At 44.3% G+C, this 14442-nt stretch overlaps 1 protein-coding gene across 6 annotated transcripts in view; it reads right to left on the reverse strand.

The window, feature by feature from the left end:
* The window catches only part of Palld (palladin, cytoskeletal associated protein), a 386960-nt gene that overhangs the window by 71000 nt on the left and 301518 nt on the right, over positions 1-14442 (reverse strand). Inside the window, exon 1 of one of the 6 annotated variants that reach the window (XM_076914191.1) lies at positions 11844-12021. The exons of 4 other annotated variants lie outside the window; for them this stretch is intronic. The gene's annotated coding sequence lies outside the window, so the exon portion shown is untranslated. Of the gene's footprint in view, positions 1-11843; positions 12022-14442 lie in introns of those variants that run through there. One more of the 6 variants, XM_034520105.2, reaches the window with a different exon arrangement.

Consider the following 14442-nt stretch of genomic DNA (forward strand, 5'->3'; position numbering starts at 1 on the left):
GAAGAAGTTGGCAGGGAGGTGGTGCTATGGGCTTGTCACAGTACTCTAACTTCCTGTTACACAACTTTTCTTTTCATGATAATCTATCTAGTTAGTCTTAGTTACTCTGACTAGAAAATACTACCAGAAACCACGGGATCTTGCTCACTGAGGGTATATGGATTTCGAAAGACTGGAATATGGTGAGTCTTGGGATTATTCTGAAAACAAGAAACTTTAACAAACTGTAGGCCCAGTGTCTCCTCTAAACACACACATATCTATTTAGCAGAATAAACAAAGATTTCAGGAGGCTGTATAAAAATTAACAGAGTGTACATAACACCAAAGTTAGCAGCATCCTTAACATCTAAGGGATAAACAGTGCAAAATGTTCGACCTGAGTGGACAAAGATTAGTCAAGTGCAGCCTTTATTTCTGAGCCTATTTTAATCATGGTGCTTAATTATTTAATCTTAGTTTAAACACAAGAGAATGAAGCAAGAGACAAACTCTGTGTGTGATTTGCACAGCCTCACACACTGCTTTGTGCCAGGTGATAATTCACCGTGTGCTGTGTGGGGCAGAAGCATCCTTTTGAGCAGCAAGGAAGAGGACTGCATTCTCTACTTAACTGTTCAAGGAGAGACATGACCACTCCTTGTTGTCCTTCACAAGGCTTCTTGGAAGATGGGCTGAACAGCTGTGATGACTCTTGAGGCAACATGAAGGTACCAAGCTTTTGGCAAGGTGTGGTAAATTTGGCAGGGAAGTAATTTCCGCAATATTGTTTTCGGCCCAGGAAATGGCTCAGGTGGTTTGGTATGGGCACAGTGCTGCCAGATTTTCCTGCTTGGGCTTGCTAGTCTTGGATGGCTTCACCTGACTGAATTCCTGACTCTGCTTGCCCTAAAGAGGCCTCTGCATTCAATTGGTCCCTCCATCCCCCAAATACCTCATGTGATCCAAAAAGCCTAATATGGAGGGCCTGAAGTTCATGTGATGAACCTCCATCCCCATTAAAACAGCAAATGTATCTCCTAAAGTTCAAATGACCACACAATGGCAGGAGTTTTGTGCAGCGCCAGTACCTATGGAATAGAGGCATTGTGTGAGCAGAATATTGCCCGGCCTCAAAAATCTGTTCACCCTAAGGTCTAACAGCTATCTGATTGAGATCAAGGGAAATGGAGTATAAATTTTACACATTTGGGAAAAAAAAATGTCAAGTTCCCATAACCCAAACTAAAGAGGGAAGAGAAACCCCTAAGCATAGTGTTGTATGAAACTGCTTTTATGAAATGGTTTTAGTTTTGCAAAGCAAACTTTTTCCTGTGACCTTGGCTCAAAGATTGCCCTTATTCCCTGATCATGTCATATTTCTTGAATTATAGTATATCCAAATATGGCAAAACCATCCTAATCATGCTTTCCAGCTAATCAGGTTAGGTGACATGGTAATGCTTCCCCAGTCTATGTATGCTATGCTATTTATTCAACTTCACATCGGTTGGACCATCTCTGTCATCATTTGCTGGAGGGTAATAGGCACTTGGGGGTTTTGAGAAGCTTTCATTTCTAATATAGCTTGACTGATTATGCACGGGCTTATAATTTGAACAAGAGAAGTCTGGGATTCGTATTAATTACTCCAAGACTCGAGAAATCCCACAGAATCATCAACTTCTTAAATGTTTTAACCCGAAACTCCCTGAGAGCATGAGAAACTGGAAGGAGATCAGAGTCAGAACTGGCTGGGAACGCCCTCAAGGTCCCCCTTCCATGTGCTGTGCTCATCTCTCTATTTTAAGAGAAGAAGCAAAGACCCAGAGGCAATCTGGGGAGTCTGGGAATACACAGCTGGATGTGGATGACTTAGCTAGGATCTAGAGTCTATCGGCAGAGAATGAGGCTGAGATGGAGCCGCTTCCTCAGCTAGTTCAGAAAATAAGGTGTAGGCTGCAAGCCATTGCCCAGTGTTTAAATCTTCTGCATTGATAGCCTGAAACCTGCAGACAAAGATGCAGATCCATAGGAGCCCAAGGAAAACGCCAGGTGTCTTTTCACCATGCCAGAAGGTGACCCAGATATTTAGATTCTGTGGTCTTTTAAGGCTTTAACCTTTAACCAGACTGCTGAGTGCTATCAAGTCATCAGTGCCTTCTTACCAGAGAAAGTGAAATTATTTGTTCTCCTAGTGAGCTCTGAAGAAGGGATGCTATAATCAATCCCACAGCACAGCCCAAGTAGGGTCAGACTTTGAAGACATACTTTACTGTGCACCTTGTTAATCCCTCAGATGACTAAGGATATAGAAGTACCATTCTATGGGTGCTATTTAATTACTTTGTTTACTTCACACCCACTAAAACAATAATGGTTGAACGACACAGGATATGAAACCAAGTACATCTCCGTGTACTTTGAAATGTCTCCTAATTACAGATTGAAGAAGGACTCTACAATAAAATCAAAGGCGGGAGCCACAGTTACACTGAGCAAATATTTGAGAACTCCAAAGTGAATCTCTCTTTCTCTTTCATTTTCAGATTTGGTTTTCTAAGTGGACAGACTTAAAATAAAGAATTAAATGAGACTCATAGGAAGAAAACTGAGCTCCAGGATGAGCGGTAGAAGCCACGCCCAACTTGCCTGGGAGCTACAGACACTAAAAAGAACCACAGGATAGACACAGTTGCCAGACAGTGCCAGCTTCGTGACCGCCATCTCTACTCAACACCACTGCCTGGTCCATGTCTTTCTCAGCTGTCCCAGCACAGGTGACCAAGGTACAGAAACTGTCAGCCTGTCTTCAACCACCCAACTCAACTCTTCCTTCAGAACTTCTCTCCCAAGGAAACTGCTCTCTGGGTTCTTGACACTTAGCACTTAGCCTTCAAAATGTCCCCGAGTTTGTAATGGCTGCTCTTGGTTCGACTTTGACAAATTGACAGCTGAGCTAACGTTTCTAGAAACTTCCGCCATTGCTCTTTCCAAGGGGTAACGTCACCAAGCATCTTGGAGGATCCCTAGAGATCAGGAAAGCAAAGCTCACCGTAGGCTGTCGAGTTCCTAGTCCTATGGTAGATACAGCTTGGGAGAATCACTATTTAATATAAAGAAAAAAAATCTGTATAGCCGTGAAAAGAACGCCTCTTCTACTCAGCTTCCCTACTGGGAAGTGGCAAATGTCCCAGTGTTTTTAAGTGGATGATAACTTGGCCTTTACGCATAGTACAACCCAAACTTCACATACTTCCAATGAGTCTATATTTAGGTTTTGGAAAAAAAAAAAATTTTAAGGGATTACTTTATTCTTAAATTTTGAGTATGCATGTGTTTCTGTGTGAATGTATGCCACGTAGATACAGATGCCCAAGGATATGAGATTCCCCACCCCACCCCAGAGCTCAAGTTACAGGCAGTTGTGAGCCACCCGATGTGGGTGCTGGGAACTCAACTCGGATCTTCTTCTGCAAGACCAGCACTCATAAATGCTGAGCCATCTCTTCAGCCCCTAAAGCCATTTAATCCAAAATAACAAATAACTTTTTAAAGGGAGCCATCGTGACATTTGTTTTGTGTCCCAAGGCAAAGAATAAACCCTGGCAAAGGTCTGGAAACCTCACAAGTTGAGTGGTTTCAGAGGGCACAAAGCACACACTAGTGGATAGTCCTGCAAAGGGAGAAGATGAACTGACACCGCATGGTATAACTCTCTGTGTTTGCAAACTGACAACGACTGCTGGTTGTATATAAACAGGGACCAAGGAATGCATGGGCTTGGATCTCTGCCCTCTTATCCCTGGATCTTTTTTCTGCCCTTCAAAGAGATTTTCAAAGTTTTATATACCACTCTTTCTTGGAAACAAAAGCTTCTCCTTGCAAAAGCAAAGTCCAATTCTTTATGCCCTGTCCCTGAGTGTCTTGTAGTCACTTTCCTGGACAGATTTATCGTTTCTGGGGTGGGTGGACAGTATGTTCTCAGGAACCTCCTATGTTACATAACAAAATGGCGTGGTGTGAGCAGAGTGCTATTGTACATGTGGATTCATTTTGTCTCTTAATACGAACCCAAAATAAATCTTTTGTAAGATCCACATGCCACCTTCCATACAAATACATCCATTTTTAGTTATGAAGACAAGTAGAAAAAGACCTTACCAAAAACAGCCACAACTTTTTTCTCAGTCCAGTTTTCAAGCAATTCCTTTGTGGTTTGCCTGGCAATATGCTTTCCTTCAATGTGCCATCACTGGGCAGGTTTGGCAGACTATTGGCCGGTTTAGTCAATTGAGTGTGGTCAGCATTACTCAGTCTTCTGACACAGAGCTCAGTTTTCTCGCCTAATGCTCTCTGGGTGCAAAGTCATGCTTTTTTTCCCCAAGGACTTAGTTATACCTGTGGTGATGATTTCCAAGTCACTGTCCCCCCAGGCGGATCTCAGTTTCAGATATACAATAAATAGTCTCTATACAGGATGTTTAAAATTACATTTGCCTATTTTTTTTAATTTTTTTTTCTCCAGATTCCCTCTCCCTGTCCACAACTTTGTGAAAGGCAGCTCCATTCACTCAGTGCTCAGCAAAGCTTTGGATTAACCCTGATGCATGAGTATTTGTCCTCTAAATAAGACCACCCCAAGAGAGTCTGTCCTGGTGTAGGCAGCTGTCTGTCGATCCATTGGCCTGTCTGTCTGTCTGTGTATATGTGTATGTTTGCGTGTGTGTGTGTGTGTGTGTGTGTGTGTGTGTGTGTGTGTATGTGTATGTGTGTGTATACATATGTGTGTGTGTGTGTTCATGTTCTATGAAGGCCAGAAGACGATTAAAGTGTCTTTCTCAGTCATTTTCTACCTGGAGCTCACCTATTCAGGAAGGCTAGCTGCAAGTGAGCTCTGGGGATCTTTTAAGTGGGTGCTGGGCTCCAAAGGTTGATCTTTGTAGTGGCAAGCACTTCGCTGCCTGAGCCATTTCCCTACTCCCCATTTTAACTATCCTGGACATTCATCTCCTGCAACCAATTCCTTTGTTTCTGAGCTAGTTGAGATAACCTGCTATGTATTTCCTGGCTCATTCTAAGAAGTCCCCTTGGTTTCCTGGTTTCCCAGAGGACCATGTATGTTGTGCCGCACTGGCTAACAAGAAGTGATTCAAGTAGAAGGCATCTTTGCTGACCTTAACAAAGGCATGGACAAGAAGGATGGAATGAGGTTTGGTCTAGCCACCCCAGAATACAAAACAACTCAACAAACAAGTGAGAACTCAGTCACAGGAGCTGGCTCGGTGCTTCTCACGTAGTCTCAGCTTGTTGGGGCAAAAGGATCATTTGAGTCTGGGAGTTTGAGGCCTGACTGGACAAATGAAGACCCTGTCTAAAAACAAACAAAACAAATCTTCTCAATCCTCAGCCACAGGGAGATAGCTAGCAACAGAGAATCCTGGTACCCAAGACGAGATGGGGACAATAAGTACTTAAGACAGAACAATGCAAAAAAAAAAAAAAAATCTGTTTTTGTTTTTCAGACAGGATCTCACTGTGTAGCCCTGGCTGGCCTGGAACTCACTATATAGACCAGGCTCGCCTAGAACTCAGATATTTGCCTCTCCAGTGCAGGGATTAAAGGCTCATACAACCCTGCCCTAAAATTTCTGGACAAATGTATAGGAGGTTTCTTAGAGACATCACTCACAAACACTAGATAGATACATGTTACCTGCAGGGCTCCACTCTAAGCAAGTGGCACATACAGACAAGTTCTCTCCTCAAGAGAACTTACGACAGAATTCTGAGCTCCAATATATCATACATTAAGACAAAGACTCTGAACTTGGGGTGGCCGGAGTGTACATATCACCACTGACAGGCAGACTTCCTCTTTTTCTCAGGTGACTACCACATATCCTTCTACTCATTCTGCTACTTACACTCCCTCCTCAACCCACTCTCAGCGGACCAGTGAGTTCTCCATTTCACAAAGAAAGCAGAAACAGAGAGAACTCCCACAAGCTCTCTCCCCGGCTCCTACCCACTCCTAAACCACTGCCTTAGGACTCAGCCTTCTTTCTAGCCCCACAGAACTTTTTTTTTTTTTTCCCCTTTATGCTAAGGCTGGCTCCAACCTATTGCTGCACACATAAGGTCCCCACCTTCTTCAGGATGTTCCTCCCCCCACCCACCCCCCAGCTATTCCCATCTCTCCTGACCTTTGGACAAAGGTCAAGCTCTTTGTGAGTTGTTTTGGGTACTTCCTGGCCCTTGCTGGAGGACTGGGAGTGACTGATGGAGACAGCCTACAATCAAACATTGATAGGTACAAAACAGTTTGCTGGGAGAGACAATCCTATCTAACTAATCTGGACGCTGTTGGTCAGAACCACTAGGAGGTCTGTGTTTTCTGACTCACTGAATCCCACCCCATACTGACATTCCTAAGCCTCTTCCACAGCACTGCTTTTCCTGCTGTGTGCAAGTCCATCTGAAGTGTAGGGTGGTTACTGTTTGTCAGTCACCCCTGGAACTTAAGCTCTAAAAGGACAGGGAGGTTTGCATATTTTCCATTTAGAGCCTTGACTTTTTCCCATAGCGCCTGGGACACAGAACTTACTCAATAATATCTGCTGATTTGCGAAGGCCTAGCACTGCCCTTTCTGATTTGGGTGACTCCTGGGGAAATGACTAGCCATCTCCAAATCACCCTTCCATCAGTTTTGAGATGCGAGTGTTCCAAGTACAGAGCACATGGGATTATGATGGGGACTGAATAATATAAAAGAATAAATATGTTAGCACATTTTCTGACACACACACACACACACACACACACACACATACACACACACACATACACACACATATATATATATATATATATATATATATATATATATATAAAATTTACTTGTTTGTTCAACTGCAAATCCAAACTGGCACTAGTTTAGGAATACAGCAGATTGATAAGGAGGGGGAGGAGGAGGAAACAGAAGGGTAGGAGGAAGAGGAAGAGGGGGAGGAAGAGGAGGATGTGAAGAAAAAGGCACCCATGTATAGTCTTTCTTTCCTTTAGATCAGATTCCATTTCAAATCCTGGTTTAAAAACTCCTAAACATACAACTAAACCATGTGAATGCCCAGGTTTGTGTCCTACAGCAAGCCTCTTGTTTAGTAAGGAAACAGGGCCAGTCTGTCAGTAGCTCACATGGCTAACTCATTCCAGCAGTGCCATGGATGATGGGCAGTTAGCTTTCCCTTCTTCTTCATCACTGCTGCCCTCTTTTACTCTGCTCCGACTCTCTGCTGCTACAAAGCTAGCTCCTGCCAGGATTCCTTTCCCCGTAGCTCTGTGGATCCAGGGTGGAGCCTCTGTTAGCAGAAGGGGAGGCTGAAAGAAAAATCCATCTCTGTACTTTCCATTTCCTCCAGGGCTTAAATGGAAAAACAAAATGAGGGTCCCTTTTGCCATTATTTTTGGGACTAAAAACTCTAAAGTGTTCAAGTTGGAACTGAGTACTTTTTCTCTTGTAACAACTATGTTATATATAGTGACCTGGCCCTATGGCTCTATTAATATAATGCAGACTTTCGTCACCAGCAATGCTGGGCTAGCCTGGGAGTCTAACCACTGTATGCAATATACCTCAAAGGGAAAGGATATAGCCTCAGCAATTTAAAGGCCTAGAAGTTCTTTGGAGAGGTGGGGAGGGTGTGTGTGTGTGGTGTGTGTGTGTACAGGCACGTGCTTGTATTATGTGTATACATATGAAAGCACACTTGTATACAGGTCTGTGCTTGTCTCTGTGTGTATGTGAAGCCAACTCAGGGCTCAGGAGTTGTTCTTCAGTTAGCATCCATCCATCTTTTTTTCTAAGACAGGATCTCTCACTTGAACTTGCCAAGGCTGATGGGCCTGCTGGTTTCTGCATCCTCAGCTCTGGGGTTGCAAATGTGGGTTCTGAGTTGAACCACAAATCCTCATGCTTTCTGGGTGAGAACTTTACCAAAGGAGCCACTTCCCCAGTCCAGTGATTGTTCTGTTTTTTTTGTTTGTTTGTTTTTTGTTTTTTTTTTTTAAACAAAGATCAGGTTTTTTTCTTCTCTCTCTTCCTGGTGAAACTCCAGCTTTTATTCCTTTCACTTGGCTTTGTGTATCTTCTGAAAGTCTATTTAACACTTCTTTCTTAAAAAAGAAGATGAAGAGGAGGAAAAGGAAGATGAAAAAGAAAGAAAAGAAGAAGGAGGAGAAAGAGGAAGAAGAGGAAGAGGAGGAGGAGAGGAGGAGGAGGAGGAGGAGGAGGAGGAGGAGGAGGAGGAGGAGGAGGAGGAGGAGGAGGAGGAGGAGGAAGAGGAAGAAGAAGAAGAAGAAGAAGAAGAAGAAGAAGAAGAAGAAGAAGAAGAAGAAGAAGAAGAAGAAGAAGAAGAAGAAATAGCAGCAGCAGCAGCAGCAGCAGCAAGGTTTCTGCCAACAGAAGCCGAAAAAATAGTCACTGCTCATTTCTTCTGGCTGACGCACCTTGTCTGCCAATGGCTGTGTTTCCCTTGGGAGGAAATCACTTCCATCCAATAAGGCAGTGTGCCTTCCAAGAGTCTGCTGTGAAAATCACCAGTTTCAGCTGCCATTGTGGCGATGATGCTTAGGAGGTTGGTCTGAAATGCACTGAGTGGGGAGTCTCGACCTGACACTAGCTAACCACCCTCTGTTTTCAGTTTGTTTCCTTGTAGTCATGATCCAAAGTATACAAGCACTGAGCTGCTCACCTACCTGGGATGGCTCATGTTACCAATCATGGTTAACCCTAAAGATATAGCCAGCAAGTCAGCTCAGGAAAAAATCTGTGCTGAAGAGTCCGTGCAGGAGGTAGACAACTCCTTCATAGTGCTTCTCCCTCCCTGATATTAGCCTTCATTATTCAGTCTCCCCCCACGCCTTCTCTGTAACAAAGGCCCATTGCTTTTTATCTGCTCAATCTCTTTGGATGAAACTATTGCTAATTCTTTATATACATACACACACACACACACACACACTCCTTGGAATAAATCTTTAGAAGTTGCAAAGGAGAGTGGATTTACCGGAGTGCACTTTCAAAAAAGCATTTGACACTCTGTTAAGTAGCGTTGTTTTTGTAAGGTGTGTGTGTGTGTGTGTGTGTGTTTTGTGGCTTCCTCCACCATTTGAAGATGAAAGGGTGCTTAGCAAGATACTAGATAGCATGCAACTTGTGAGGTATAGTGAACTTTGGTCACCCAATATTTACAGGACCTTTTGAAACAAGTGTTGAAAAAGTCAAATAAATTTTGATACAAAAATCTTAATGAGAGTATACACCCTGAAGAGGTGACAGTGTTATACACAGCTTTATGGTTTGCCAGGACAGTGGAAGAAATTTGGAGAGACGGCAAGGATTAACTTTTTAGATAATCAATAACTGTTTGGTGAAATTCCTAATAACTTTGCTACTTTAAGTGGGATGGACTCTGATAATTTCCAGAAATTTGTTTCTATTGTAGACAAAGGTTTATTGTAATCTGGGGAAGCTACTATATTAGGGGGGAGGTGGGGGGGGGAAGACTACAACCTTGAAAAGTAGTAATACAGCCAATGAACAAAGTTTTTAAAACGCCAGGTTTAGGTATAAGAAGACAGCACAATAAACATTTGAAACCTGACCCCAGTGCAGTATAGTCACAGTGTCATTGTCTTTATTGGGCCATGTTTAAAGCTTTAAAGATCAACTGGAAACTGTATGTAGTCCCTAAGGCATTCTGCGGCAACCCCAGTGTTCCTCTAAGTAGGACATCTATCCATTGTCTAAGGGTTCTTACAGGGCCAGGTAGCTATTACATCATGCAAAGCAGGTGAGCTAATGACCCACGCCAGCTACCGGAATTTCATGGCTTTCAACAATCACAGAAAATAAAGCTACATTATTCTACCCACCCACCCAGGCTCTTTCCTCAGCATCTCGGGCTTTCACAGAGCTGAAGAGAAGGGATAGAATGCCTGTATGTTTTGTTACCAATTGGGTAACCTACTCTACTCTCTGTACTAAAGTCAATAATATACACTACATTATAATTATATATGTATCTATAGATACATGGTGGAGCATCACAAAAAGAGTGAGGCTTAGGAATTAGTTGAAAAATCTATTTTTCTAGCTCTTGTGTCCTCTTATGGGCTTCTTTGCCCAAGGGTGGCAAGTCACTTAGCTGTCTCTCTAACTTAAATTTTACAGTGACCAAGAAGTTCAGGAGTACATTTTTTTCATACCTTCTTCTATACCGACCAACATTAACCACCTATGGAAAGATATTCTCAGACTTTAGCCACTAAAGCCAAGCCCTCTAAATCTTGAAGAGGAAAATAAATAATAAAATAAAATCTTTTGGTAGGGCATATGAAGAGGTCTGGAGGAAGACATGCTTGTCTGCTGGTACCCCACAGAAGGAACCCAGCAGCTGGGCACAACTATATACTTATCTCCAGAGACGATAGTTCAAGGGTAAACTAGAAAATATCCCCATGGCCAGATGGTGGGACCAGCTCCTAATCTGGAAAGGATGTTTCTTCAGGAAAGCATTACTGTTTCTTAATCCTGCCTCTGATGCCGGGGTCTGGTCTCTCTGCCTTTCTTCAGCTTATCTGTAACTATATACTTGCAGACCCCGGGGTCTGAGGAATATACATTCACCCTGAGTTTCTCCTAAAGACAGTCAGTCAGTGTGGGTTTGGCTTGTCCAGTCCTGCAACTATTACAAGACCCAGATGAACAGAGCAGAAAGTTGAGTTTGTCCAAAGAGACCTAACCCTTTTTAGTCAGTTACCAGAGACAGAGGAAAAAAGTCTCAATCCTGCAGCTCAGTGGGACAGGCCTTCTGGAGTCTGGACAACTCATCATTCCAGACAGAGCCACAGAAGTGTTAAATAGGGCAAAGGGCGGGGAAGCCAACCCCCACCGACTTTGGCCGGCCTCTCTCTCAGGACCTGGAGCTCTAGGTTTCTACACACATCATACAAGAGGAGAGGAGTCCAGCGCTTCACAGAATCTGGTGCAGCTAACCTCACACAGCATAGACAGACCAGGGGGACGACAGAAGCGGAGCCGCTCACTAGCTAGCTTGAAAGTCTCACTTACTAGGTGTGGGAAATCCGCATCACATCACAAGTCCTCCAGTTCTGTGTGGAATGTGGCCATGGTGTGTGTGTGCACACGTAGCATGAGAGGGGAAAAGGAGAGGAAGGAGAAAGAAGGGGGGGGGGGGGAGAGAAAGAGGAGACATATACACACAGAAAGAGACACGCAGAGACCACACACACACACACACACAGAGAGAGAGAGAGAGAGAGAGAGAGAGAGAGAGAGAGAGAGAGAGAGAGAGAGAGAGAGAGAGAGATCCCCGGAGGGGAGGGGCTTGGGAGGTGTGGACCCCTCCTCCAAGACCAAAACCTACGGCCAGAGGATGAGGTCATCCCCTACCCCCACCCCCACCCCCACCCCCACCTCCCACTCCCGAGTCTCTGGCAGCCCCTCTAACTCTGCCCATTCTGAGTGGTGCCTCCTTTAAGAGGGGGATGGTGTCAGGGAAGCCGGAGAAGCAGGAGGGCTCCTCCTGGGTGCCAAAGCATCGTCTCCAGTCCCAGGCGGGTATAAAAGACAGAAAAGTCTCATCTGGAGCTCAATTTCCAGGGGTCAGAACTAAGATCCCGCTAGTGGGAAGGAGTGGCTCTAGGGAGGAGCGATCCGCTGCTCCGTGTCCTAAGCCCGTCTCAGCTCACTCCTAAGGGCTGTCTGGCAGCCCTGAACTGTCAGCTCTTTAATTCAAACTTTTTCCAGCAGCCACGGTGCTAGGACTCCCACGCCTACCTTGAATCTCCCGGCTCTGCCTGGCACTCGCCGATCTGGGATCCCAGTGAAGCAAGAGGGTGGGTGTCGAGGGCTCCTCCGGCTGCGCCGGGCAGGTACCCCTGCTTTATAGCGCCAAGCGGCTCAGTGACTCAGTGAGCCTCCCAGGGCTTCAGCTCACAGCCCTTCAAAATAAGAGTCCGGCAGCGGCGGCCGGGCTGGGCCAGCTGGAGCAAGAGAGGGAGGTGTGGCTGAGGCCCTGGGGAGCAGCCCCAGGTTAGGGTATCCACCCCCTTTTAACCTTGCCACGCCCTTTGCATCTTTCTCTCCGCAAATCCCTTCTTAGAAGCCAAGCTATAAACTGGGCTTCTGTGGCTCTAACTTCCACAATTGATAACGGGGGAAGAATTTAACCTAAGTCACCAGAAGTGTTGACTGCACGACATGGGCGATTGTCTCATAGTTTTTAAGTCTGGTTTTTCCTTTAAAGAGAAAAGAGAGGTGCCCTCAAAATCCCATCTCCGTGCAAGCTGGGAGAAAGGGATGAAAACAAGGAAGCACCCAAATGAAATACCACTGGAGCTGGAGGCGGGGTTAGGAAGAGGCCAGCCCTGGGGCAGACTGGCAGGCTCAGAATGTGCAGCCTTTAAATAAAAAGGCACACAGGATAGTTCTTTTCTAAAGAAGAAAAGGCAGTACTGTTGACTCCATTAAGTAGCTTACTGGGTTCTGCACACCAAAGAATCACTGAATCCGAGAGCCTTCTGGGTAAAAGTTTCTCAGACTCCCTTTTACAAGGTTTTGGAAACAATTGTTCCTATGTGACCAGTTCCCCCTGGGTTTTCCTGTCATAAACTACAGGAGGACCTCAGTCACTTGCTTAAAACATCTACGCGGGAATTTTTCCTCTTGAAGTGTCTTTTAAAGGAAGAAATAAGACACATTGATTCATTCCATAATTTTTTTTTTAATTTCACTTTGTGTGTGTGTGTGTGTATTGGTAGTGAGTGGGACAGGATGGCTTGTGAACTCTGTTCTCTCCTTCTACCACGTGGGTGCAGAGGCTCCAACACAGGTGCTCAGGCCTAGTGGCAAGTGCCTTTACCCACGGAGCCATTGAGATGGCTCCGAATTAATTACTTATACCAAAGCTGTGACAGATTATGGGCTTAGTCATAAATCCAGATGACCAAATTTCTCTTTTACCACGTTAGCCAAGAGCAGCCTGGCTCTGTGTATAATCCTTCTAAATATCTGGCCAGTATTCCAATCACAGATATTGCTGCCCTGTTTTTCCTGCTAGAATGTGTGTTTTCTTGAGTGTTGGAATCAAATCTTTTACACACAATAAGCTCTCTGTAGATGATTGGATGGATGAAAAAACATACACAAAAGTCAGTGCCCAGGGAATCAGGCCCCTGGCTTTTGGAGTCCAACTGGCTGGGACCCTGGCAGTTTCTCTTAAATAGTTATAGAAAAAGTCTCAGTACCAATTAGACTACTTGTTTAAATGTTCTGATAACTTTACCTGCTCCTTCAATATTGTATCTGCAACAGGATTTCTAGATTCACAGTCTATTTCTTAAAAAGACTTTATTTCACTTGTGTTCAGTGGGCACTGCACAGTCTCGGAACTGGCGTTTCCACCCAGCCTGCTCAGTTCTGGAAACTTGGATGTACTAGCATAGTAGAAGGTGTTTAAGCACTGAGCCATTGACAGCCCTTTGTTTCACAGTCTTAAGGCAGATGCTTCCCTCCACTTTCCTCTCCCTCTCCCAAACAGCTTTTTATTGATTTTTTTTAATGAAAAAAAAAAAAAAAACATGCTTGTAAAACATTGAAGCAATAAATCAAAACCGACTGTCACTCTGTAATTTACCCCCAGAGATAAACATTGCTAACTCCCTGGAGTATACTTTTCCAGACTTTTGTGTGTGTATTTAAGCACATATTTAAAACATAGATTAGATCATTGTTTACATATGATTCTGTGGCCTATTTTTTAAAACCTAACAATATGTGGCTCTCACCATGTCCAGCACGATACAGGTCTTATTATTTTTCAGTGCAAAGAAGGTGATAGGTCAACATCCCCACTAGCCTGGGGGAAAATGTTTCAAAGAGTGAGAAATCCAGCATTTCACCCTGTTCCTTTGCCTTGTGTTTTGAATTGTAGTGTTTCCATTTTCCTGTCAAATGGCCATCATGGATAGCAGTGGTTACTACTTGTAGAATTGGGGGGGGGGGGTCGGGTTCGGGGGGTAGGGTGAAGCATTGCACTGTATTAGTAAGTAAAGAGCTTTAAAACGTGTTAGGTCATATGATCCTAAATCATAGGGTTTGGATACTTTATTTCTGTAAGTATTGGAATCAGCAGATGGGTGTTTAAATTCGGGTCCTCGAGTTTTTGACTTTTGTTGTATAAAAACAGAAGGAATGAGTACACAGGCAAGAGCAATACCACCTCAGTGTTTTGCTGGCCTGGTGACAGGGCTGTAAGACTGAAGTGACTGCCACAGATCGCACTCAAGTTGTCAGGCTTGACGACAAGGGTCTTTCTAGCCATCTCTCTGCCCCATTTTCAGTCTCTAGTGCTGAACTCCAACATGATTTAAGGTAG

This window comes from Arvicanthis niloticus, chromosome 16, assembly GCF_011762505.2.
Source record: "Arvicanthis niloticus isolate mArvNil1 chromosome 16, mArvNil1.pat.X, whole genome shotgun sequence".
NCBI classification, from domain to species: domain Eukaryota; kingdom Metazoa; phylum Chordata; class Mammalia; order Rodentia; family Muridae; genus Arvicanthis; species Arvicanthis niloticus.